This window comes from Leuresthes tenuis, unplaced genomic scaffold (genome assembly GCF_036924035.1).
Source record: "Leuresthes tenuis unplaced genomic scaffold, fLeuTen1.0.hap1 SCAF_21, whole genome shotgun sequence".
Lineage (NCBI taxonomy): Eukaryota > Metazoa > Chordata > Actinopteri > Atheriniformes > Atherinopsidae > Leuresthes > Leuresthes tenuis.
Genome location: NW_027325375.1, coordinates 6,694,492 through 6,716,443, shown reverse-complemented (window position 1 = coordinate 6,716,443; position 21,952 = coordinate 6,694,492). Strand labels below are relative to the sequence as shown.

The following is a 21,952-nucleotide window of genomic DNA, read 5'->3' as shown; positions in this document are numbered from 1 at the left end:
AAGAGGAACTTTCCTTTTGGTGCTGCAAGATAAGACGGTGTGTGGCATCTTTGGGGCATAAGTGTGCTGGGATACTCAGGGAGTAGAGAGAAGAAGTTTTAAAGGTTTCCTGTTCTGCAGCAGTGGGAGAGCTGAGAAACATCAGAAGCTGAAGCTTGCATGCCGAGCTAGCTAGGAGTTGAACCTAGAATCTTCTGATCCGTACTCAGACGCGTTATCCATTGCGCCACTAGCCCTTCATGAAAGCAAAAGGAGTGTGGCAGAGTTTCCCCAAAAAGGGCCCTTCCAACAGCTTTTAAAGGTTTACAGGAGTAGGCCTTCAGAGTCTCTGTACACATAAGCTCGACCCATCCTTCGAGCCGGAATTGAACCAGCGACCTAAGGATAACTGGTGTTGGGCACCTACAGTCCTCCGCTCTACCAACTGAGCTATCGAAGGGAGCGACGGCAGAGGTTCTTGTCATCAGCTGTAGGAATGCAAGTGATGAGGCTTTAGCTAAGTGTCCTGGGACACCTGCAGTTCTGTGCTGTACCAAATGAGTTATGGAAAGGAGCCAGGGGCTTGGCCTGTTTATCAGTTAAATAAATGCAAAAAGTGATGAGAAACCATCAGTTTCGGATGCGTTTCAGATAAAACCAGCATCAGTTTCTAACATGCATTTAGTCGTTACAAAACATATCTGGCATCTATATGGGTAAGTCTCCACTTCGTCCAACACAGATGTTGATACTTTCAGGCGTTTGATGTGGGACAGATGCCTTTAGACAGAAATTCCCAAAAAGATGGAGACGTTCAAGCTCAAAGTGGCAACTTTTTTCAGCAATGCAAAAATACATTTCTACCTAGGTTTGCCGTGACCCGGATTCGAACCGGGGTTGCTGCGACCACAACGCAGAGTACTAACCACTATACGATCACGGCAGGTTTTCAGTTGTGTGTGGTTAGCTTTATTTTATCTTATTTGTCTATTTTATTTTATTTAGTACTTTCCCCCTTGATCCATAACTGTTGCACAGCAGTTTCCTTCGGGATTAAACTTCAATCTGCATTTCTACCTAGGTTTGCCATGACCCGAATTCTAACCGGGGTTCCTGCGACCACAACGCAGAGTACTAACCACTATACGATCACGGCAGGTTGCTGCTTTCCGCGGTTAGCTTTATTTTATCTTATTTTTCTATTTTATTTAGTACTTTCCCCCTTGTTCCATAACTGTTACTACAAACTGCAATTCTACCTCGGTTTGCCATGACCCGAATTCTAACAGGGGTTGCTGCGACCACAACGCAGAATACTAACCACTATATGATCACGGCAGGTTGCTGCTTTCTGCGGTTAGCTTTATTTGATCTTATTTGTCTATTTCATTTTATTTAGTACTTTCCTCCTTGTTCCATAACTGTTGCACAGCAGTTTCCTTCGGGATTAAACTACAAACTGCATTTCTACCTAGGTTTGCCATGACCCAAATTCTAACCAGGGTTCCTGCGACCACAACGCAGAGTACTAACCACTATACGATCACGGCAGGTATCTGCTTTCCGCGGTTAGCTTTATTTTATCTTATTTTTCTATTTTATTTTATTTAGTACTTTCCCCCTTGTTCCATAACTGTTACTATAAACTGCAATTCTACCTCGGTTTGCCATGACCCGAATTCTAACAGGGGTTGCTGCGACCACAACGCAGAATACTAACCACTATATGATCACGGCAGGTTGCTGCTTTCTGTTGTGTGTGGTCAGCTTTATTTTATTGGTTTTTTTTGTTTTGTTTTGTTTTGTTTTGTTTTGTTTTGTTTTGTTTTGTTTTGTTTTGTTTTGTTTTGTTTTGTTTTGTTTTGTTTTGTTTTGTTTTGTTTTGTTTTGTACTTTCCCCCTTGTTCCATAACTGTTGCACAGCAGTTTCCTTCGGGATAAATACAGCCTCTTGAATCTTGAATTTTGCATCTTTTCCCCAATTATGTGATTGAAAACACCTTCAAATCCCAAGGATAGTATATCTAGCTCTGCTGCATGTGGCTTCGATGTATGTTTTTTTGTGTTTGGAGCAAAATCATTGACAGGAAAGACAAAGCGGAAGAGGAACTTTCCTTTTGGTGCTGCAAGATAAGACGGTGTGTGGCATCTTTGGGGCATAAGTGTGCTGGGATACTCAGGGAGTAGAGAGAAGAAGTTTTAAAGGTTTCCTGTTCTGCAGCAGTGGGAGAGCTGAGAAACATCAGAAGCTGAAGCTTGCATGCCGAGCTAGCTAGGAGTTGAACCTAGAATCTTCTGATCCGTACTCAGACGCGTTATCCATTGCGCCACTAGCCCTTCATGAAAGCAAAAGGAGTGTGGCAGAGTTTCCCCAGAAAGGGCCCTTCCAACAGCTTTTAAAGGTTTACAGGAGTAGGCCTTCAGAGTCTCTGTACACATAAGCTCAACCCATCCTTCGAGCCGGAATTGAACCAGCGACCTAAGGATAACTGGTGTTGGGCACCTACAGTCCTCCGCTCTACCAACTGAGCTATCGAAGGGAGCGACGGCCGAGGTTCTTGTCATCAGCTGTAGGAATGCAAGTAATGAGGCTTTCGCTAAGTGTCCTGGGACACCTGCAGTTCTGTGCTGTACCAAATGAGTTATGGAAAGGACCAAGGGGCTTGGCCTGTTTATCAGTTAAATAAATGCAAAAAGTGATGAGAAACCATCAGTTTCGGATGCGTTTCAGATAAAACCAGCATCAGTTTCTAACATGCATTTAGTCGTTACAAAACATATCTGGCATCTATATGGGTAAGTCTCCACTTGGTCCAACACAGATGTTGATACTTTCAGGCGTTTGATGTGGGACAGATGCCTTTAGACAGAAATTCCCAAAAAGATGGAGACGTTCAAGCTCAAAGTGGCAACTTTTTTCAGCAATGCAAAAATACATTTCTACCTAGGTTTGCCGTGACCCGGATTCGAACCGGGGTTGCTGCGACCACAACGCAGAGTACTAACCACTATACGATCACGGCAGGTTTTCAGTTGTGTGTGGTTAGCTTTATTTTATCTTATTTGTCTATTTTATTTTATTTAGTACTTTCCCCCTTGATCCATAACTGTTGCACAGCAGTTTCCTTCGGGATTAAACTTCAATCTGCATTTCTACCTAGGTTTGCCATGACCCGAATTCTAACCGGGGTTCCTGCGACCACAACGCAGAGTACTAACCACTATACGATCACGGCAGGTTGCTGCTTTCCGCGGTTAGCTTTATTTTATCTTATTTTTCTATTTTATTTTATTTAGTACTTTCCCCCTTGTTCCATAACTGTTACTACAAACTGCAATTCTACCTCGGTTTGCCATGACCCGAATTCTAACCAGGGTTGCTGCGACCACAACGCAGAATACTAACCACTATATGATCACGGCAGGTTACTGCTTTCTGTTGTGTGTGGTTAGCTTTATTTTATTGTTTTGTTTTGTTTTGTTTTGTTTTGTTTTGTTTTGTTTTGTACTTTCCCCCTTGTTCCATAACTGTTGCACAGCAGTTTCCTTCGGGATAAATACAGCCTCTTGAATCTTGAATTTTGCATCTTTTCCCCAATTATGTGATTGAAAACACCTTCAAATCCCAAGGATAGTATATCTAGCTCTGCTGCATGTGGCTTCGATGTATGTTTTTTTGTGTTTGGAGCAAAATCATTGACAGGAAAGACAAAGCGGAAGAGGAACTTTCCTTTTGGTGCTGCAAGATAAGACGGTGTGTGGCATCTTTGGGGCATAAGTGTGCTGGGATACTCAGGGAGTAGAGAGAAGAAGTTTTAAAGGTTTCCTGTTCTGCAGCAGTGGGAGAGCTGAGAAACATCAGAAGCTGAAGCTTGCATGCCGAGCTAGCTAGGAGTTGAACCTAGAATCTTCTGATCCGTACTCAGACGCGTTATCCATTGCGCCACTAGCCCTTCATGAAAGCAAAAGGAGTGTGGCAGAGTTTCCCCAAAAAGGGCCCTTCCAACAGCTTTTAAAGGTTTACAGGAGTAGGCCTTCAGAGTCTCTGTACACATAAGCTCGACCCATCCTTCGAGCCGGAATTGAACCAGCGACCTAAGGATAACTGGTGTTGGGCACCTACAGTCCTCCGCTCTACCAACTGAGCTATCGAAGGGAGCGACGGCAGAGGTTCTTGTCATCAGCTGTAGGAATGCAAGTGATGAGGCTTTAGCTAAGTGTCCTGGGACACCTGCAGTTCTGTGCTGTACCAAATGAGTTATGGAAAGGAGCCAGGGGCTTGGCCTGTTTATCAGTTAAATAAATGCAAAAAGTGATGAGAAACCATCAGTTTCGGATGCGTTTCAGATAAAACCAGCATCAGTTTCTAACATGCATTTAGTCGTTACAAAACATATCTGGCATCTATATGGGTAAGTCTCCACTTGGTCCAACACAGATGTTGATACTTTCAGGCGTTTGATGTGGGACAGATGCCTTTAGACAGAAATTCCCAAAAAGATGGAGACGTTCAAGCTCAAAGTGGCAACTTTTTTCAGCAATGCAAAAATACATTTCTACCTAGGTTTGCCGTGACCCGGATTCGAACCGGGGTTGCTGCGACCACAACGCAGAGTACTAACCACTATACGATCACGGCAGGTTTTCAGTTGTGTGTGGTTAGCTTTATTTTATCTTATTTGTCTATTTTATTTTATTTAGTACTTTCCCCCTTGATCCATAACTGTTGCACAGCAGTTTCCTTCGGGATTAAACTTCAATCTGCATTTCTACCTAGGTTTGCCATGACCCGAATTCTAACCGGGGTTCCTGCGACCACAACGCAGAGTACTAACCACTATACGATCACGGCAGGTTGCTGCTTTCCGCGGTTAGCTTTATTTTATCTTATTTTTCTATTTTATTTTATTTAGTACTTTCCCCCTTGTTCCATAACTGTTACTACAAACTGCAATTCTACCTCGGTTTGCCATGACCCGAATTCTAACCAGGGTTGCTGCGACCACAACGCAGAATACTAACCACTATATGATCACGGCAGGTTACTGCTTTCTGTTGTGTGTGGTTAGCTTTATTTTATTGTTTTGTTTTTTTTTGTTTTGTTTTGTTTTGTTTTGTTTTGTTTTGTTTTGTTTTGTTTTGTTTTGTTTTGTTTTGTTTTGTTTTGTTTTGTACTTTCCCCCTTGTTCCATAACTGTTGCACAGCAGTTTCCTTCGGGATAAATACAGCCTCTTGAATCTTGAATTTTGCATCTTTTCCCCAATTATGTGATTGAAAACACCTTCAAATCCCAAGGATAGTATATCTAGCTCTGCTGCATGTGGCTTCGATGTATGTTTTTTTGTGTTTGGAGCAAAATCATTGACAGGAAAGACAAAGCGGAAGAGGAACTTTCCTTTTGGTGCTGCAAGATAAGACGGTGTGTGGCATCTTTGGGGCATAAGTGTGCTGGGATACTCAGGGAGTAGAGAGAAGAAGTTTTAAAGGTTTCCTGTTCTGCAGCAGTGGGAGAGCTGAGAAACATCAGAAGCTGAAGCTTGCATGCCGAGCTAGCTAGGAGTTGAACCTAGAATCTTCTGATCCGTACTCAGACGCGTTATCCATTGCGCCACTAGCCCTTCATGAAAGCAAAAGGAGTGTGGCAGAGTTTCCCCAAAAAGGGCCCTTCCAACAGCTTTTAAAGGTTTACAGGAGTAGGCCTTCAGAGTCTCTGTACACATAAGCTCGACCCATCCTTCGAGCCGGAATTGAACCAGCGACCTAAGGATAACTGGTGTTGGGCACCTACAGTCCTCCGCTCTACCAACTGAGCTATCGAAGGGAGCGACGGCAGAGGTTCTTGTCATCAGCTGTAGGAATGCAAGTGATGAGGCTTTAGCTAAGTGTCCTGGGACACCTGCAGTTCTGTGCTGTACCAAATGAGTTATGGAAAGGAGCCAGGGGCTTGGCCTGTTTATCAGTTAAATAAATGCAAAAAGTGATGAGAAACCATCAGTTTCGGATGCGTTTCAGATAAAACCAGCATCAGTTTCTAACATGCATTTAGTCGTTACAAAACATATCTGGCATCTATATGGGTAAGTCTCCACTTGGTCCAACACAGATGTTGATACTTTCAGGCGTTTGATGTGGGACAGATGCCTTTAGACAGAAATTCCCAAAAAGATGGAGACGTTCAAGCTCAAAGTGGCAACTTTTTTCAGCAATGCAAAAATACATTTCTACCTAGGTTTGCCGTGACCCGGATTCGAACCGGGGTTGCTGCGACCACAACGCAGAGTACTAACCACTATACGATCACGGCAGGTTTTCAGTTGTGGGTGGTTAGCTTTATTTTATCTTATTTGTCTATTTTATTTTATTTAGTACTTTCCCCCTTGATCCATAACTGTTGCACAGCAGTTTCCTTCGGGATTAAACTTCAATCTGCATTTCTACCTAGGTTTGCCATGACCCGAATTCTAACCGGGGTTCCTGCGACCACAACGCAGAGTACTAACCACTATACGATCACGGCAGGTTGCTGCTTTCCGCGGTTAGCTTTATTTTATCTTATTTTTCTATTTTATTTTATTTAGTACTTTCCCCCTTGTTCCATAACTGTTACTACAAACTGCAATTCTACCTCGGTTTGCCATGACCCGAATTCTAACCAGGGTTGCTGCGACCACAACGCAGAATACTAACCACTATATGATCACGGCAGGTTACTGCTTTCTGTTGTGTGTGGTTAGCTTTATTTTATTGTTTTGTTTTGTTTTGTTTTGTTTTGTTTTGTTTTGTTTTGTTTTGTTTTGTTTTGTTTTGTTTTGTTTTGTACTTTCCCCCTTGTTCCATAACTGTTGCACAGCAGTTTCCTTCGGGATAAATACAGCCTCTTGAATCTTGAATTTTGCATCTTTTCCCCAATTATGTGATTGAAAACACCTTCAAATCCCAAGGATAGTATATCTAGCTCTGCTGCATGTGGCTTCGATGTATGTTTTTTTGTGTTTGGAGCAAAATCATTGACAGGAAAGACAAAGCGGAAGAGGAACTTTCCTTTTGGTGCTGCAAGATAAGACGGTGTGTGGCATCTTTGGGGCATAAGTGTGCTGGGATACTCAGGGAGTAGAGAGAAGAAGTTTTAAAGGTTTCCTGTTCTGCAGCAGTGGGAGAGCTGAGAAACATCAGAAGCTGAAGCTTGCATGCCGAGCTAGCTAGGAGTTGAACCTAGAATCTTCTGATCCGTACTCAGACGTGTTATCCATTGCGCCACTAGCCCTTCATGAAAGCAAAAGGAGTGTGGCAGAGTTTCCCCAAAAAGGGCCCTTCCAACAGCTTTTAAAGGTTTACAGGAGTAGGCCTTCAGAGTCTCTGTACACATAAGCTCGACCCATCCTTCGAGCCGGAATTGAACCAGCGACCTAAGGATAACTGGTGTTGGGCACCTACAGTCCTCCGCTCTACCAACTGAGCTATCGAAGGGAGCGACGGCCGAGGTTCTTGTCATCAGCTGTAGGAATGCAAGTAATGAGGCTTTAGCTAAGTGTCCTGGGACACCTGCAGTTCTGTGCTGTACCAAATGAGTTATGGAAAGGACCAAGGGGCTTGGCCTGTTTATCAGTTAAATAAATGCAAAAAGTGATGAGAAACCATCAGTTTCGGATGCGTTTCAGATAAAACCAGCATCAGTTTCTAACATGCATTTAGTCGTTACAAAACATATCTGGCATCTATATGGGTAAGTCTCCACTTGGTCCAACACAGATGTTGATACTTTCAGGCGTTTGATGTGGGACAGATGCCTTTAGACAGAAATTCCCAAAAAGATGGAGACGTTCAAGCTCAAAGTGGCAACTTTTTTCAGCAATGCAAAAATACATTTCTACCTAGGTTTGCCGTGACCCGGATTCGAACCGGGGTTGCTGCGACCACAACGCAGAGTACTAACCACTATACGATCACGGCAGGTTTTCAGTTGTGTGTGGTTAGCTTTATTTTATCTTATTTGTCTATTTTATTTTATTTAGTACTTTCCCCCTTGATCCATAACTGTTGCACAGCAGTTTCCTTCGGGATTAAACTTCAATCTGCATTTCTACCTAGGTTTGCCATGACCCGAATTCTAACCGGGGTTCCTGCGACCACAACGCAGAGTACTAACCACTATACGATCACGGCAGGTTGCTGCTTTCCGCGGTTAGCTTTATTTTATCTTATTTTTCTATTTTATTTTATTTAGTACTTTCCCCCTTGTTCCATAACTGTTACTACAAACTGCAATTCTACCTCGGTTTGCCATGACCCGAATTCTAACCAGGGTTGCTGCGACCACAACGCAGAATACTAACCACTATATGATCACGGCAGGTTACTGCTTTCTGTTGTGTGTGGTTAGCTTTATTTTATTGTTTTGTTTTGTTTTGTTTTGTTTTGTTTTGTTTTGTTTTGTTTTGTTTTGTTTTGTTTTGTTTTGTTTTGTACTTTCCCCCTTGTTCCATAACTGTTGCACAGCAGTTTCCTTCGGGATAAATACAGCCTCTTGAATCTTGAATTTTGCATCTTTTCCCCAATTATGTGATTGAAAACACCTTCAAATCCCAAGGATAGTATATCTAGCTCTGCTGCATGTGGCTTCGATGTATGTTTTTTTGTGTTTGGAGCAAAATCATTGACAGGAAAGACAAAGCGGAAGAGGAACTTTCCTTTTGGTGCTGCAAGATAAGACGGTGTGTGGCATCTTTGGGGCATAAGTGTGCTGGGATACTCAGGGAGTAGAGAGAAGAAGTTTTAAAGGTTTCCTGTTCTGCAGCAGTGGGAGAGCTGAGAAACATCAGAAGCTGAAGCTTGCATGCCGAGCTAGCTAGGAGTTGAACCTAGAATCTTCTGATCCGTACTCAGACGTGTTATCCATTGCGCCACTAGCCCTTCATGAAAGCAAAAGGAGTGTGGCAGAGTTTCCCCAAAAAGGGCCCTTCCAACAGCTTTTAAAGGTTTACAGGAGTAGGCCTTCAGAGTCTCTGTACACATAAGCTCGACCCATCCTTCGAGCCGGAATTGAACCAGCGACCTAAGGATAACTGGTGTTGGGCACCTACAGTCCTCCGCTCTACCAACTGAGCTATCGAAGGGAGCGACGGCAGAGGTTCTTGTCATCAGCTGTAGGAATGCAAGTGATGAGGCTTTAGCTAAGTGTCCTGGGACACCTGCAGTTCTGTGCTGTACCAAATGAGTTATGGAAAGGAGCCAGGGGCTTGGCCTGTTTATCAGTTAAATAAATGCAAAAAGTGATGAGAAACCATCAGTTTCGGATGCGTTTCAGATAAAACCAGCATCAGTTTCTAACATGCATTTAGTCGTTACAAAACATATCTGGCATCTATATGGGTAAGTCTCCACTTGGTCCAACACAGATGTTGATACTTTCAGGCGTTTGATGTGGGACAGATGCCTTTAGACAGAAATTCCCAAAAAGATGGAGACGTTCAAGCTCAAAGTGGCAACTTTTTTCAGCAATGCAAAAATACATTTCTACCTAGGTTTGCCGTGACCCGGATTCGAACCGGGGTTGCTGCGACCACAACGCAGAGTACTAACCACTATACGATCACGGCAGGTTTTCAGTTGTGTGTGGTTAGCTTTATTTTATCTTATTTGTCTATTTTATTTTATTTAGTACTTTCCCCCTTGATCCATAACTGTTGCACAGCAGTTTCCTTCGGGATTAAACTTCAATCTGCATTTCTACCTAGGTTTGCCATGACCCGAATTCTAACCGGGGTTCCTGCGACCACAACGCAGAGTACTAACCACTATACGATCACGGCAGGTTGCTGCTTTCCGCGGTTAGCTTTATTTTATCTTATTTTTCTATTTTATTTAGTACTTTCCCCCTTGTTCCATAACTGTTACTACAAACTGCAATTCTACCTCGGTTTGCCATGACCCGAATTCTAACAGGGGTTGCTGCGACCACAACGCAGAATACTAACCACTATATGATCACGGCAGGTTGCTGCTTTCTGCGGTTAGCTTTATTTGATCTTATTTGTCTATTTCATTTTATTTAGTACTTTCCTCCTTGTTCCATAACTGTTGCACAGCAGTTTCCTTCGGGATTAAACTACAAACTGCATTTCTACCTAGGTTTGCCATGACCCAAATTCTAACCAGGGTTCCTGCGACCACAACGCAGAGTACTAACCACTATACGATCACGGCAGGTATCTGCTTTCCGCGGTTAGCTTTATTTTATCTTATTTTTCTATTTTATTTTATTTAGTACTTTCCCCCTTGTTCCATAACTGTTACTATAAACTGCAATTCTACCTCGGTTTGCCATGACCCGAATTCTAACAGGGGTTGCTGCGACCACAACGCAGAATACTAACCACTATATGATCACGGCAGGTTGCTGCTTTCTGTTGTGTGTGGTCAGCTTTATTTTATTGGTTTTTTTTGTTTTGTTTTGTTTTGTTTTGTTTTGTTTTGTTTTGTTTTGTTTTGTTTTGTTTTGTTTTGTTTTGTACTTTCCCCCTTGTTCCATAACTGTTGCACAGCAGTTTCCTTCGGGATAAATACAGCCTCTTGAATCTTGAATTTTGCATCTTTTCCCCAATTATGTGATTGAAAACACCTTCAAATCCCAAGGATAGTATATCTAGCTCTGCTGCATGTGGCTTCGATGTATGTTTTTTTGTGTTTGGAGCAAAATCATTGACAGGAAAGACAAAGCGGAAGAGGAACTTTCCTTTTGGTGCTGCAAGATAAGACGGTGTGTGGCATCTTTGGGGCATAAGTGTGCTGGGATACTCAGGGAGTAGAGAGAAGAAGTTTTAAAGGTTTCCTGTTCTGCAGCAGTGGGAGAGCTGAGAAACATCAGAAGCTGAAGCTTGCATGCCGAGCTAGCTAGGAGTTGAACCTAGAATCTTCTGATCCGTACTCAGACGCGTTATCCATTGCGCCACTAGCCCTTCATGAAAGCAAAAGGAGTGTGGCAGAGTTTCCCCAGAAAGGGCCCTTCCAACAGCTTTTAAAGGTTTACAGGAGTAGGCCTTCAGAGTCTCTGTACACATAAGCTCAACCCATCCTTCGAGCCGGAATTGAACCAGCGACCTAAGGATAACTGGTGTTGGGCACCTACAGTCCTCCGCTCTACCAACTGAGCTATCGAAGGGAGCGACGGCCGAGGTTCTTGTCATCAGCTGTAGGAATGCAAGTAATGAGGCTTTAGCTAAGTGTCCTGGGACACCTGCAGTTCTGTGCTGTACCAAATGAGTTATGGAAAGGACCAAGGGGCTTGGCCTGTTTATCAGTTAAATAAATGCAAAAAGTGATGAGAAACCATCAGTTTCGGATGCGTTTCAGATAAAACCAGCATCAGTTTCTAACATGCATTTAGTCGTTACAAAACATATCTGGCATCTATATGGGTAAGTCTCCACTTGGTCCAACACAGATGTTGATACTTTCAGGCGTTTGATGTGGGACAGATGCCTTTAGACAGAAATTCCCAAAAAGATGGAGACGTTCAAGCTCAAAGTGGCAACTTTTTTCAGCAATGCAAAAATACATTTCTACCTAGGTTTGCCGTGACCCGGATTCGAACCGGGGTTGCTGCGACCACAACGCAGAGTACTAACCACTATACGATCACGGCAGGTTTTCAGTTGTGTGTGGTTAGCTTTATTTTATCTTATTTGTCTATTTTATTTTATTTAGTACTTTCCCCCTTGATCCATAACTGTTGCACAGCAGTTTCCTTCGGGATTAAACTTCAATCTGCATTTCTACCTAGGTTTGCCATGACCCGAATTCTAACCGGGGTTCCTGCGACCACAACGCAGAGTACTAACCACTATACGATCACGGCAGGTTGCTGCTTTCCGCGGTTAGCTTTATTTTATCTTATTTTTCTATTTTATTTTATTTAGTACTTTCCCCCTTGTTCCATAACTGTTACTACAAACTGCAATTCTACCTCGGTTTGCCATGACCCGAATTCTAACCAGGGTTGCTGCGACCACAACGCAGAATACTAACCACTATATGATCACGGCAGGTTACTGCTTTCTGTTGTGTGTGGTTAGCTTTATTTTATTGTTTTGTTTTGTTTTGTTTTGTTTTGTTTTGTTTTGTTTTGTTTTGTTTTGTTTTGTTTTGTTTTGTTTTGTTTTGTTTTGTTTTGTTTTGTACTTTCCCCCTTGTTCCATAACTGTTGCACAGCAGTTTCCTTCGGGATAAATACAGCCTCTTGAATCTTGAATTTTGCATCTTTTCCCCAATTATGTGATTGAAAACACCTTCAAATCCCAAGGATAGTATATCTAGCTCTGCTGCATGTGGCTTCGATGTATGTTTTTTTGTGTTTGGAGCAAAATCATTGACAGGAAAGACAAAGCGGAAGAGGAACTTTCCTTTTGGTGCTGCAAGATAAGACGGTGTGTGGCATCTTTGGGGCATAAGTGTGCTGGGATACTCAGGGAGTAGAGAGAAGAAGTTTTAAAGGTTTCCTGTTCTGCAGCAGTGGGAGAGCTGAGAAACATCAGAAGCTGAAGCTTGCATGCCGAGCTAGCTAGGAGTTGAACCTAGAATCTTCTGATCCGTACTCAGACGCGTTATCCATTGCGCCACTAGCCCTTCATGAAAGCAAAAGGAGTGTGGCAGAGTTTCCCCAAAAAGGGCCCTTCCAACAGCTTTTAAAGGTTTACAGGAGTAGGCCTTCAGAGTCTCTGTACACATAAGCTCGACCCATCCTTCGAGCCGGAATTGAACCAGCGACCTAAGGATAACTGGTGTTGGGCACCTACAGTCCTCCGCTCTACCAACTGAGCTATCGAAGGGAGCGACGGCCGAGGTTCTTGTCATCAGCTGTAGGAATGCAAGTAATGAGGCTTTAGCTAAGTGTCCTGGGACACCTGCAGTTCTGTGCTGTACCAAATGAGTTATGGAAAGGACCAAGGGGCTTGGCCTGTTTATCAGTTAAATAAATGCAAAAAGTGATGAGAAACCATCAGTTTCGGATGCGTTTCAGATAAAACCAGCATCAGTTTCTAACATGCATTTAGTCGTTACAAAACATATCTGGCATCTATATGGGTAAGTCTCCACTTGGTCCAACACAGATGTTGATACTTTCAGGCGTTTGATGTGGGACAGATGCCTTTAGACAGAAATTCCCAAAAAGATGGAGACGTTCAAGCTCAAAGTGGCAACTTTTTTCAGCAATGCAAAAATACATTTCTACCTAGGTTTGCCGTGACCCGGATTCGAACCGGGGTTGCTGCGACCACAACGCAGAGTACTAACCACTATACGATCACGGCAGGTTTTCAGTTGTGTGTGGTTAGCTTTATTTTATCTTATTTGTCTATTTTATTTTATTTAGTACTTTCCCCCTTGATCCATAACTGTTGCACAGCAGTTTCCTTCGGGATTAAACTTCAATCTGCATTTCTACCTAGGTTTGCCATGACCCGAATTCTAACCGGGGTTCCTGCGACCACAACGCAGAGTACTAACCACTATACGATCACGGCAGGTTGCTGCTTTCCGCGGTTAGCTTTATTTTATCTTATTTTTCTATTTTATTTTATTTAGTACTTTCCCCCTTGTTCCATAACTGTTACTACAAACTGCAATTCTACCTCGGTTTGCCATGACCCGAATTCTAACCAGGGTTGCTGCGACCACAACGCAGAATACTAACCACTATATGATCACGGCAGGTTACTGCTTTCTGTTGTGTGTGGTTAGCTTTATTTTATTGTTTTGTTTTGTTTTGTTTTGTTTTGTTTTGTTTTGTTTTGTTTTGTTTTGTTTTGTTTTGTTTTGTTTTGTTTTGTTTTGTTTTGTTTTGTTTTGTTTTGTTTTGTTTTGTTTTGTTTTGTTTTGTACTTTCCCCCTTGTTCCATAACTGTTGCACAGCAGTTTCCTTCGGGATAAATACAGCCTCTTGAATCTTGAATTTTGCATCTTTTCCCCAATTATGTGATTGAAAACACCTTCAAATCCCAAGGATAGTATATCTAGCTCTGCTGCATGTGGCTTCGATGTATGTTTTTTTGTGTTTGGAGCAAAATCATTGACAGGAAAGACAAAGCGGAAGAGGAACTTTCCTTTTGGTGCTGCAAGATAAGACGGTGTGTGGCATCTTTGGGGCATAAGTGTGCTGGGATACTCAGGGAGTAGAGAGAAGAAGTTTTAAAGGTTTCCTGTTCTGCAGCAGTGGGAGAGCTGAGAAACATCAGAAGCTGAAGCTTGCATGCCGAGCTAGCTAGGAGTTGAACCTAGAATCTTCTGATCCGTACTCAGACGCGTTATCCATTGCGCCACTAGCCCTTCATGAAAGCAAAAGGAGTGTGGCAGAGTTTCCCCAAAAAGGGCCCTTCCAACAGCTTTTAAAGGTTTACAGGAGTAGGCCTTCAGAGTCTCTGTACACATAAGCTCGACCCATCCTTCGAGCCGGAATTGAACCAGCGACCTAAGGATAACTGGTGTTGGGCACCTACAGTCCTCCGCTCTACCAACTGAGCTATCGAAGGGAGCGACGGCCGAGGTTCTTGTCATCAGCTGTAGGAATGCAAGTAATGAGGCTTTAGCTAAGTGTCCTGGGACACCTGCAGTTCTGTGCTGTACCAAATGAGTTATGGAAAGGACCAAGGGGCTTGGCCTGTTTATCAGTTAAATAAATGCAAAAAGTGATGAGAAACCATCAGTTTCGGATGCGTTTCAGATAAAACCAGCATCAGTTTCTAACATGCATTTAGTCGTTACAAAACATATCTGGCATCTATATGGGTAAGTCTCCACTTGGTCCAACACAGATGTTGATACTTTCAGGCGTTTGATGTGGGACAGATGCCTTTAGACAGAAATTCCCAAAAAGATGGAGACGTTCAAGCTCAAAGTGGCAACTTTTTTCAGCAATGCAAAAATACATTTCTACCTAGGTTTGCCGTGACCCGGATTCGAACCGGGGTTGCTGCGACCACAACGCAGAGTACTAACCACTATACGATCACGGCAGGTTTTCAGTTGTGTGTGGTTAGCTTTATTTTATCTTATTTGTCTATTTTATTTTATTTAGTACTTTCCCCCTTGATCCATAACTGTTGCACAGCAGTTTCCTTCGGGATTAAACTTCAATCTGCATTTCTACCTAGGTTTGCCATGACCCGAATTCTAACCGGGGTTCCTGCGACCACAACGCAGAGTACTAACCACTATACGATCACGGCAGGTTGCTGCTTTCCGCGGTTAGCTTTATTTTATCTTATTTTTCTATTTTATTTTATTTAGTACTTTCCCCCTTGTTCCATAACTGTTACTACAAACTGCAATTCTACCTCGGTTTGCCATGACCCGAATTCTAACCAGGGTTGCTGCGACCACAACGCAGAATACTAACCACTATATGATCACGGCAGGTTACTGCTTTCTGTTGTGTGTGGTTAGCTTTATTTTATTGTTTTGTTTTGTTTTGTTTTGTTTTGTTTTGTTTTGTTTTGTTTTGTTTTGTTTTGTTTTGTTTTGTTTTGTTTTGTTTTGTTTTGTTTTGTTTTGTTTTGTTTTGTACTTTCCCCCTTGTTCCATAACTGTTGCACAGCAGTTTCCTTCGGGATAAATACAGCCTCTTGAATCTTGAATTTTGCATCTTTTCCCCAATTATGTGATTGAAAACACCTTCAAATCCCAAGGATAGTATATCTAGCTCTGCTGCATGTGGCTTCGATGTATGTTTTTTTGTGTTTGGAGCAAAATCATTGACAGGAAAGACAAAGCGGAAGAGGAACTTTCCTTTTGGTGCTGCAAGATAAGACGGTGTGTGGCATCTTTGGGGCATAAGTGTGCTGGGATACTCAGGGAGTAGAGAGAAGAAGTTTTAAAGGTTTCCTGTTCTGCAGCAGTGGGAGAGCTGAGAAACATCAGAAGCTGAAGCTTGCATGCCGAGCTAGCTAGGAGTTGAACCTAGAATCTTCTGATCCGTACTCAGACGTGTTATCCATTGCGCCACTAGCCCTTCATGAAAGCAAAAGGAGTGTGGCAGAGTTTCCCCAAAAAGGGCCCTTCCAACAGCTTTTAAAGGTTTACAGGAGTAGGCCTTCAGAGTCTCTGTACACATAAGCTCGACCCATCCTTCGAGCCGGAATTGAACCAGCGACCTAAGGATAACTGGTGTTGGGCACCTACAGTCCTCCGCTCTACCAACTGAGCTATCGAAGGGAGCGACGGCCGAGGTTCTTGTCATCAGCTGTAGGAATGCAAGTAATGAGGCTTTAGCTAAGTGTCCTGGGACACCTGCAGTTCTGTGCTGTACCAAATGAGTTATGGAAAGGACCAAGGGGCTTGGCCTGTTTATCAGTTAAATAAATGCAAAAAGTGATGAGAAACCATCAGTTTCGGATGCGTTTCAGATAAAACCAGCATCAGTTTCTAACATGCATTTAGTCGTTACAAAACATATCTGGCATCTATATGGGTAAGTCTCCACTTGGTCCAACACAGATGTTGATACTTTCAGGCGTTTGATGTGGGACAGATGCCTTTAGACAGAAATTCCCAAAAAGATGGAGACGTTCAAGCTCAAAGTGGCAACTTTTTTCAGCAATGCAAAAATACATTTCTACCTAGGTTTGCCGTGACCCGGATTCGAACCGGGGTTGCTGCGACCACAACGCAGAGTACTAACCACTATACGATCACGGCAGGTTTTCAGTTGTGTGTGGTTAGCTTTATTTTATCTTATTTGTCTATTTTATTTTATTTAGTACTTTCCCCCTTGATCCATAACTGTTGCACAGCAGTTTCCTTCGGGATTAAACTTCAATCTGCATTTCTACCTAGGTTTGCCATGACCCGAATTCTAACCGGGGTTCCTGCGACCACAACGCAGAGTACTAACCACTATACGATCACGGCAGGTTGCTGCTTTCCGCGGTTAGCTTTATTTTATCTTATTTTTCTATTTTATTTTATTTAGTACTTTCCCCCTTGTTCCATAACTGTTACTACAAACTGCAATTCTACCTCGGTTTGCCATGACCCGAATTCTAACCAGGGTTGCTGCGACCACAACGCAGAATACTAACCACTATATGATCACGGCAGGTTACTGCTTTCTGTTGTGTGTGGTTAGCTTTATTTTATTGTTTTGTTTTGTTTTGTTTTGTTTTGTTTTGTTTTGTTTTGTTTTGTTTTGTTTTGTTTTGTTTTGTTTTGTTTTGTTTTGTTTTGTTTTGTTTTGTTTTGTTTTGTTTTGTACTTTCCCCCTTGTTCCATAACTGTTGCACAGCAGTTTCCTTCGGGATAAATACAGCCTCTTGAATCTTGAATTTTGCATCTTTTCCCCAATTATGTGATTGAAAACACCTTCAAATCCCAAGGATAGTATATCTAGCTCTGCTGCATGTGGCTTCGATGTATGTTTTTTTGTGTTTGGAGCAAAATCATTGACAGGAAAGACAAAGCGGAAGAGGAACTTTCCTTTTGGTGCTGCAAGATAAGACGGTGTGTGGCATCTTTGGGGCATAAGTGTGCTGGGATACTCAGGGAGTAGAGAGAAGAAGTTTTAAAGGTTTCCTGTTCTGCAGCAGTGGGAGAGCTGAGAAACATCAGAAGCTGAAGCTTGCATGCCGAGCTAGCTAGGAGTTGAACCTAGAATCTTCTGATCCGTACTCAGACGTGTTATCCATTGCGCCACTAGCCCTTCATGAAAGCAAAAGGAGTGTGGCAGAGTTTCCCCAAAAAGGGCCCTTCCAACAGCTTTTAAAGGTTTACAGGAGTAGGCCTTCAGAGTCTCTGTACACATAAGCTCGACCCATCCTTCGAGCCGGAATTGAACCAGCGACCTAAGGATAACTGGTGTTGGGCACCTACAGTCCTCCGCTCTACCAACTGAGCTATCGAAGGGAGCGACGGCAGAGGTTCTTGTCATCAGCTGTAGGAATGCAAGTGATGAGGCTTTAGCTAAGTGTCCTGGGACACCTGCAGTTCTGTGCTGTACCAAATGAGTTATGGAAAGGAGCCAGGGGCTTGGCCTGTTTATCAGTTAAATAAATGCAAAAAGTGATGAGAAACCATCAGTTTCGGATGCGTTTCAGATAAAACCAGCATCAGTTTCTAACATGCATTTAGTCGTTACAAAACATATCTGGCATCTATATGGGTAAGTCTCCACTTGGTCCAACACAGATGTTGATACTTTCAGGCGTTTGATGTGGGACAGATGCCTTTAGACAGAAATTCCCAAAAAGATGGAGACGTTCAAGCTCAAAGTGGCAACTTTTTTCAGCAATGCAAAAATACATTTCTACCTAGGTTTGCCGTGACCCGGATTCGAACCGGGGTTGCTGCGACCACAACGCAGAGTACTAACCACTATACGATCACGGCAGGTTTTCAGTTGTGTGTGGTTAGCTTTATTTTATCTTATTTGTCTATTTTATTTTATTTAGTACTTTCCCCCTTGATCCATAACTGTTGCACAGCAGTTTCCTTCGGGATTAAACTTCAATCTGCATTTCTACCTAGGTTTGCCATGACCCGAATTCTAACCGGGGTTCCTGCGACCACAACGCAGAGTACTAACCACTATACGATCACGGCAGGTTGCTGCTTTCCGCGGTTAGCTTTATTTTATCTTATTTTTCTATTTTATTTAGTACTTTCCCCCTTGTTCCATAACTGTTACTACAAACTGCAATTCTACCTCGGTTTGCCATGACCCGAATTCTAACAGGGGTTGCTGCGACCACAACGCAGAATACTAACCACTATATGATCACGGCAGGTTGCTGCTTTCTGCGGTTAGCTTTATTTGATCTTATTTGTCTATTTCATTTTATTTAGTACTTTCCTCCTTGTTCCATAACTGTTGCACAGCAGTTTCCTTCGGGATTAAACTACAAACTGCATTTCTACCTAGGTTTGCCATGACCCAAATTCTAACCAGGGTTCCTGCGACCACAACGCAGAGTACTAACCACTATACGATCACGGCAGGTATCTGCTTTCCGCGGTTAGCTTTATTTTATCTTATTTTTCTATTTTATTTTATTTAGTACTTTCCCCCTTGTTCCATAACTGTTACTATAAACTGCAATTCTACCTCGGTTTGCCATGACCCGAATTCTAACAGGGGTTGCTGCGACCACAACGCAGAATACTAACCACTATATGATCACGGCAGGTTGCTGCTTTCTGTTGTGTGTGGTCAGCTTTATTTTATTGGTTTTTTTTGTTTTGTTTTGTTTTGTTTTGTTTTGTTTTGTTTTGTTTTGTTTTGTTTTGTTTTGTTTTGTTTTGTTTTGTACTTTCCCCCTTGTTCCATAACTGTTGCACAGCAGTTTCCTTCGGGATAAATACAGCCTCTTGAATCTTGAATTTTGCATCTTTTCCCCAATTATGTGATTGAAAACACCTTCAAATCCCAAGGATAGTATATCTAGCTCTGCTGCATGTGGCTTCGATGTATGTTTTTTTGTGTTTGGAGCAAAATCATTGACAGGAAAGACAAAGCGGAAGAGGAACTTTCCTTTTGGTGCTGCAAGATAAGACGGTGTGTGGCATCTTTGGGGCATAAGTGTGCTGGGATACTCAGGGAGTAGAGAGAAGAAGTTTTAAAGGTTTCCTGTTCTGCAGCAGTGGGAGAGCTGAGAAACATCAGAAGCTGAAGCTTGCATGCCGAGCTAGCTAGGAGTTGAACCTAGAATCTTCTGATCCGTACTCAGACGCGTTATCCATTGCGCCACTAGCCCTTCATGAAAGCAAAAGGAGTGTGGCAGAGTTTCCCCAGAAAGGGCCCTTCCAACAGCTTTTAAAGGTTTACAGGAGTAGGCCTTCAGAGTCTCTGTACACATAAGCTCAACCCATCCTTCGAGCCGGAATTGAACCAGCGACCTAAGGATAACTGGTGTTGGGCACCTACAGTCCTCCGCTCTACCAACTGAGCTATCGAAGGGAGCGACGGCCGAGGTTCTTGTCATCAGCTGTAGGAATGCAAGTAATGAGGCTTTAGCTAAGTGTCCTGGGACACCTGCAGTTCTGTGCTGTACCAAATGAGTTATGGAAAGGACCAAGGGGCTTGGCCTGTTTATCAGTTAAATAAATGCAAAAAGTGATGAGAAACCATCAGTTTCGGATGCGTTTCAGATAAAACCAGCATCAGTTTCTAACATGCATTTAGTCGTTACAAAACATATCTGGCATCTATATGGGTAAGTCTCCACTTGGTCCAACACAGATGTTGATACTTTCAGGCGTTTGATGTGGGACAGATGCCTTTAGACAGAAATTCCCAAAAAGATGGAGACGTTCAAGCTCAAAGTGGCAACTTTTTTCAGCAATGCAAAAATACATTTCTACCTAGGTTTGCCGTGACCCGGATTCGAACCGGGGTTGCTGCGACCACAACGCAGAGTACTAACCACTATACGATCACGGCAGGTTTTCAGTTGTGTGTGGTTAGCTTTATTTTATCTTATTTGTCTATTTTATTTTGTTTAGTACTTTCCCCCTTGATCCATAACTGTTGCACAGCAGTTTCCTTCGGGATTAAACTTCAATCTGCATTTCTACCTAGGTTTGCCATGACCCGAATTCTAACAGGGGTTGCTGCGACCACAACGCAGAATACTAACCACTATATGATCACGGCAGGTTGCTGCTTTCTGCGGTTAGCTTTATTTGATCTTATTTGTCTATTTCATTTTATTTAGTACTTTCCTCCTTGTTCCATAACTGTTGCACCGCAGTTTCCTTCGGGATTAAACTACAAACTGCATTTCTACCTAGGTTTGCCATGAGCCAAATTCTAACCAGGGTTCCTGCGACCACAACGCAGAGTACTAACCACTATACGATCACGGCAGGTATCTGCTTTCCGCGGTTAGCTTTATTTTATCTTATTTTTCTATTTTATTTTATTTAGTACTTTCCCCCTTGTTCCATAACTGTTACTATAAACTGCAATTCTACCTCGGTTTGCCATGACCCGAATTCTAACAGGGGTTGCTGCGACCACAACGCAGAATACTAACCACTATATGATCACGGCAGGTTGCTGCTTTCTGTTGTGTGTGGTTAGCTTTATTTTATTGTTTTGTTTTGTTTTGTTTTGTTTTGTTTTGTTTTGTTTTGTTTTGTTTTGTTTTGTTTTGTTTTGTTTTGTTTTGTTTTGTTTTGTACTTTCCCCCTTGTTCCATAACTGTTGCACAGCAGTTTCCTTCGGGATAAATACAGCCTCTTGAATCTTGAATTTTGCATCTTTTCCCCAATTATGTGATTGAAAACACCTTCAAATCCCAAGGATAGTATATCTAGCTCTGCTGCATGTGGCTTCGATGTATGTTTTTTTGTGTTTGGAGCAAAATCATTGACAGGAAAGACAAAGCGGAAGAGGAACTTTCCTTTTGGTGCTGCAAGATAAGACGGTGTGTGGCATCTTTGGGGCATAAGTGTGCTGGGATACTCAGGGAGTAGAGAGAAGAAGTTTTAAAGGTTTCCTGTTCTGCAGCAGTGGGAGAGCTGAGAAACATCAGAAGCTGAAGCTTGCATGCCGAGCTAGCTAGGAGTTGAACCTAGAATCTTCTGATCCATACTCAGACGCGTTATCCATTGCGCCACTAGCCCTTCATGAAAGCAAAAGGAGTGTGGCAGAGTTTCCCCAAAAAGGGCCCTTCCAACAGCTTTTAAAGGTTTACAGGAGTAGGCCTTCAGAGTCTCTGTACACATAAGCGCGACCCATCCTTCGACCCGGAATTGAACCAGCGACCTAAGGATAACTGGTGTTGGGCACCTACAGTCCTCCGCTCTACCAACTGAGCTATCGAAGGGAGCGACGGCCGAGGTTCTTGTCATCAGCTGTAGGAATGCAAGTAATGAGGCTTTAGCTAAGTGTCCTGGGACACCTGCAGATCTGTGCTGTACCAAATGAGTTATGGAAAGGAGCCAGGGGCTTGGCCTGTTTATCAGTTAAATAAATGCAAAAAG

The 21,952-nt window shown here is 42.7% G+C and overlaps 34 non-coding genes across 34 annotated transcripts; all 34 read right to left on the bottom strand.

Moving 5' to 3' along the window:
- Window positions 1-163: 163 nt before the first annotated feature.
- trnar-acg (transfer RNA arginine (anticodon ACG)) lies at window positions 164-236 on the bottom strand. The gene has a single exon. It is a non-coding gene; the product is annotated as a tRNA-Arg (tRNA).
- Window positions 237-350: 114 nt separating this feature from the next.
- On the bottom strand, window positions 351-439 carry trnay-gua (transfer RNA tyrosine (anticodon GUA)). The gene is given in 2 exon segments: window positions 351-386; window positions 403-439. It is a non-coding gene; the product is annotated as a tRNA-Tyr (tRNA).
- Window positions 440-850: 411 nt separating this feature from the next.
- Window positions 851-922, bottom strand: trnah-gug (transfer RNA histidin (anticodon GUG)). The gene has a single exon. It is a non-coding gene; the product is annotated as a tRNA-His (tRNA).
- A 1,321-nt stretch (window positions 923-2,243) lies between these two features.
- trnar-acg (transfer RNA arginine (anticodon ACG)) lies at window positions 2,244-2,316 on the bottom strand. Its single transcript has one exon. It is a non-coding gene; the product is annotated as a tRNA-Arg (tRNA).
- Window positions 2,317-2,430: 114 nt separating this feature from the next.
- Window positions 2,431-2,519, bottom strand: trnay-gua (transfer RNA tyrosine (anticodon GUA)). Its single transcript is given in 2 exon segments — window positions 2,431-2,466; window positions 2,483-2,519. It is a non-coding gene; the product is annotated as a tRNA-Tyr (tRNA).
- A 411-nt stretch (window positions 2,520-2,930) lies between these two features.
- trnah-gug (transfer RNA histidin (anticodon GUG)) lies at window positions 2,931-3,002 on the bottom strand. The gene has a single exon. It is a non-coding gene; the product is annotated as a tRNA-His (tRNA).
- An 857-nt stretch (window positions 3,003-3,859) lies between these two features.
- Window positions 3,860-3,932, bottom strand: trnar-acg (transfer RNA arginine (anticodon ACG)). The gene has a single exon. It is a non-coding gene; the product is annotated as a tRNA-Arg (tRNA).
- A 114-nt stretch (window positions 3,933-4,046) lies between these two features.
- Window positions 4,047-4,135, bottom strand: trnay-gua (transfer RNA tyrosine (anticodon GUA)). Its single transcript is given in 2 exon segments — window positions 4,047-4,082; window positions 4,099-4,135. It is a non-coding gene; the product is annotated as a tRNA-Tyr (tRNA).
- Window positions 4,136-4,546: 411 nt separating this feature from the next.
- Window positions 4,547-4,618, bottom strand: trnah-gug (transfer RNA histidin (anticodon GUG)). Its single transcript has one exon. It is a non-coding gene; the product is annotated as a tRNA-His (tRNA).
- Window positions 4,619-5,525: 907 nt separating this feature from the next.
- trnar-acg (transfer RNA arginine (anticodon ACG)) lies at window positions 5,526-5,598 on the bottom strand. The gene has a single exon. It is a non-coding gene; the product is annotated as a tRNA-Arg (tRNA).
- Window positions 5,599-5,712: 114 nt separating this feature from the next.
- On the bottom strand, window positions 5,713-5,801 carry trnay-gua (transfer RNA tyrosine (anticodon GUA)). The gene is given in 2 exon segments: window positions 5,713-5,748; window positions 5,765-5,801. It is a non-coding gene; the product is annotated as a tRNA-Tyr (tRNA).
- A 411-nt stretch (window positions 5,802-6,212) lies between these two features.
- trnah-gug (transfer RNA histidin (anticodon GUG)) lies at window positions 6,213-6,284 on the bottom strand. The gene has a single exon. It is a non-coding gene; the product is annotated as a tRNA-His (tRNA).
- A 1,074-nt stretch (window positions 6,285-7,358) lies between these two features.
- On the bottom strand, window positions 7,359-7,447 carry trnay-gua (transfer RNA tyrosine (anticodon GUA)). Its single transcript is given in 2 exon segments — window positions 7,359-7,394; window positions 7,411-7,447. It is a non-coding gene; the product is annotated as a tRNA-Tyr (tRNA).
- Window positions 7,448-7,858: 411 nt separating this feature from the next.
- Window positions 7,859-7,930, bottom strand: trnah-gug (transfer RNA histidin (anticodon GUG)). The gene has a single exon. It is a non-coding gene; the product is annotated as a tRNA-His (tRNA).
- A 1,074-nt stretch (window positions 7,931-9,004) lies between these two features.
- trnay-gua (transfer RNA tyrosine (anticodon GUA)) lies at window positions 9,005-9,093 on the bottom strand. The gene is given in 2 exon segments: window positions 9,005-9,040; window positions 9,057-9,093. It is a non-coding gene; the product is annotated as a tRNA-Tyr (tRNA).
- A 411-nt stretch (window positions 9,094-9,504) lies between these two features.
- On the bottom strand, window positions 9,505-9,576 carry trnah-gug (transfer RNA histidin (anticodon GUG)). The gene has a single exon. It is a non-coding gene; the product is annotated as a tRNA-His (tRNA).
- Window positions 9,577-10,862: 1,286 nt separating this feature from the next.
- Window positions 10,863-10,935, bottom strand: trnar-acg (transfer RNA arginine (anticodon ACG)). Its single transcript has one exon. It is a non-coding gene; the product is annotated as a tRNA-Arg (tRNA).
- A 114-nt stretch (window positions 10,936-11,049) lies between these two features.
- On the bottom strand, window positions 11,050-11,138 carry trnay-gua (transfer RNA tyrosine (anticodon GUA)). Its single transcript is given in 2 exon segments — window positions 11,050-11,085; window positions 11,102-11,138. It is a non-coding gene; the product is annotated as a tRNA-Tyr (tRNA).
- A 411-nt stretch (window positions 11,139-11,549) lies between these two features.
- On the bottom strand, window positions 11,550-11,621 carry trnah-gug (transfer RNA histidin (anticodon GUG)). The gene has a single exon. It is a non-coding gene; the product is annotated as a tRNA-His (tRNA).
- Window positions 11,622-12,528: 907 nt separating this feature from the next.
- trnar-acg (transfer RNA arginine (anticodon ACG)) lies at window positions 12,529-12,601 on the bottom strand. The gene has a single exon. It is a non-coding gene; the product is annotated as a tRNA-Arg (tRNA).
- A 114-nt stretch (window positions 12,602-12,715) lies between these two features.
- trnay-gua (transfer RNA tyrosine (anticodon GUA)) lies at window positions 12,716-12,804 on the bottom strand. The gene is given in 2 exon segments: window positions 12,716-12,751; window positions 12,768-12,804. It is a non-coding gene; the product is annotated as a tRNA-Tyr (tRNA).
- Window positions 12,805-13,215: 411 nt separating this feature from the next.
- On the bottom strand, window positions 13,216-13,287 carry trnah-gug (transfer RNA histidin (anticodon GUG)). Its single transcript has one exon. It is a non-coding gene; the product is annotated as a tRNA-His (tRNA).
- Window positions 13,288-14,229: 942 nt separating this feature from the next.
- trnar-acg (transfer RNA arginine (anticodon ACG)) lies at window positions 14,230-14,302 on the bottom strand. The gene has a single exon. It is a non-coding gene; the product is annotated as a tRNA-Arg (tRNA).
- Window positions 14,303-14,416: 114 nt separating this feature from the next.
- On the bottom strand, window positions 14,417-14,505 carry trnay-gua (transfer RNA tyrosine (anticodon GUA)). The gene is given in 2 exon segments: window positions 14,417-14,452; window positions 14,469-14,505. It is a non-coding gene; the product is annotated as a tRNA-Tyr (tRNA).
- Window positions 14,506-14,916: 411 nt separating this feature from the next.
- trnah-gug (transfer RNA histidin (anticodon GUG)) lies at window positions 14,917-14,988 on the bottom strand. Its single transcript has one exon. It is a non-coding gene; the product is annotated as a tRNA-His (tRNA).
- A 1,109-nt stretch (window positions 14,989-16,097) lies between these two features.
- Window positions 16,098-16,186, bottom strand: trnay-gua (transfer RNA tyrosine (anticodon GUA)). The gene is given in 2 exon segments: window positions 16,098-16,133; window positions 16,150-16,186. It is a non-coding gene; the product is annotated as a tRNA-Tyr (tRNA).
- A 411-nt stretch (window positions 16,187-16,597) lies between these two features.
- Window positions 16,598-16,669, bottom strand: trnah-gug (transfer RNA histidin (anticodon GUG)). The gene has a single exon. It is a non-coding gene; the product is annotated as a tRNA-His (tRNA).
- A 1,114-nt stretch (window positions 16,670-17,783) lies between these two features.
- On the bottom strand, window positions 17,784-17,872 carry trnay-gua (transfer RNA tyrosine (anticodon GUA)). The gene is given in 2 exon segments: window positions 17,784-17,819; window positions 17,836-17,872. It is a non-coding gene; the product is annotated as a tRNA-Tyr (tRNA).
- Window positions 17,873-18,283: 411 nt separating this feature from the next.
- Window positions 18,284-18,355, bottom strand: trnah-gug (transfer RNA histidin (anticodon GUG)). The gene has a single exon. It is a non-coding gene; the product is annotated as a tRNA-His (tRNA).
- A 1,291-nt stretch (window positions 18,356-19,646) lies between these two features.
- On the bottom strand, window positions 19,647-19,719 carry trnar-acg (transfer RNA arginine (anticodon ACG)). The gene has a single exon. It is a non-coding gene; the product is annotated as a tRNA-Arg (tRNA).
- A 114-nt stretch (window positions 19,720-19,833) lies between these two features.
- On the bottom strand, window positions 19,834-19,922 carry trnay-gua (transfer RNA tyrosine (anticodon GUA)). Its single transcript is given in 2 exon segments — window positions 19,834-19,869; window positions 19,886-19,922. It is a non-coding gene; the product is annotated as a tRNA-Tyr (tRNA).
- Window positions 19,923-20,333: 411 nt separating this feature from the next.
- trnah-gug (transfer RNA histidin (anticodon GUG)) lies at window positions 20,334-20,405 on the bottom strand. The gene has a single exon. It is a non-coding gene; the product is annotated as a tRNA-His (tRNA).
- Window positions 20,406-21,519: 1,114 nt separating this feature from the next.
- On the bottom strand, window positions 21,520-21,592 carry trnah-aug (transfer RNA histidin (anticodon AUG)). The gene has a single exon. It is a non-coding gene; the product is annotated as a tRNA-His (tRNA).
- A 114-nt stretch (window positions 21,593-21,706) lies between these two features.
- trnay-gua (transfer RNA tyrosine (anticodon GUA)) lies at window positions 21,707-21,795 on the bottom strand. Its single transcript is given in 2 exon segments — window positions 21,707-21,742; window positions 21,759-21,795. It is a non-coding gene; the product is annotated as a tRNA-Tyr (tRNA).
- Window positions 21,796-21,952: the final 157 nt, after the last annotated feature.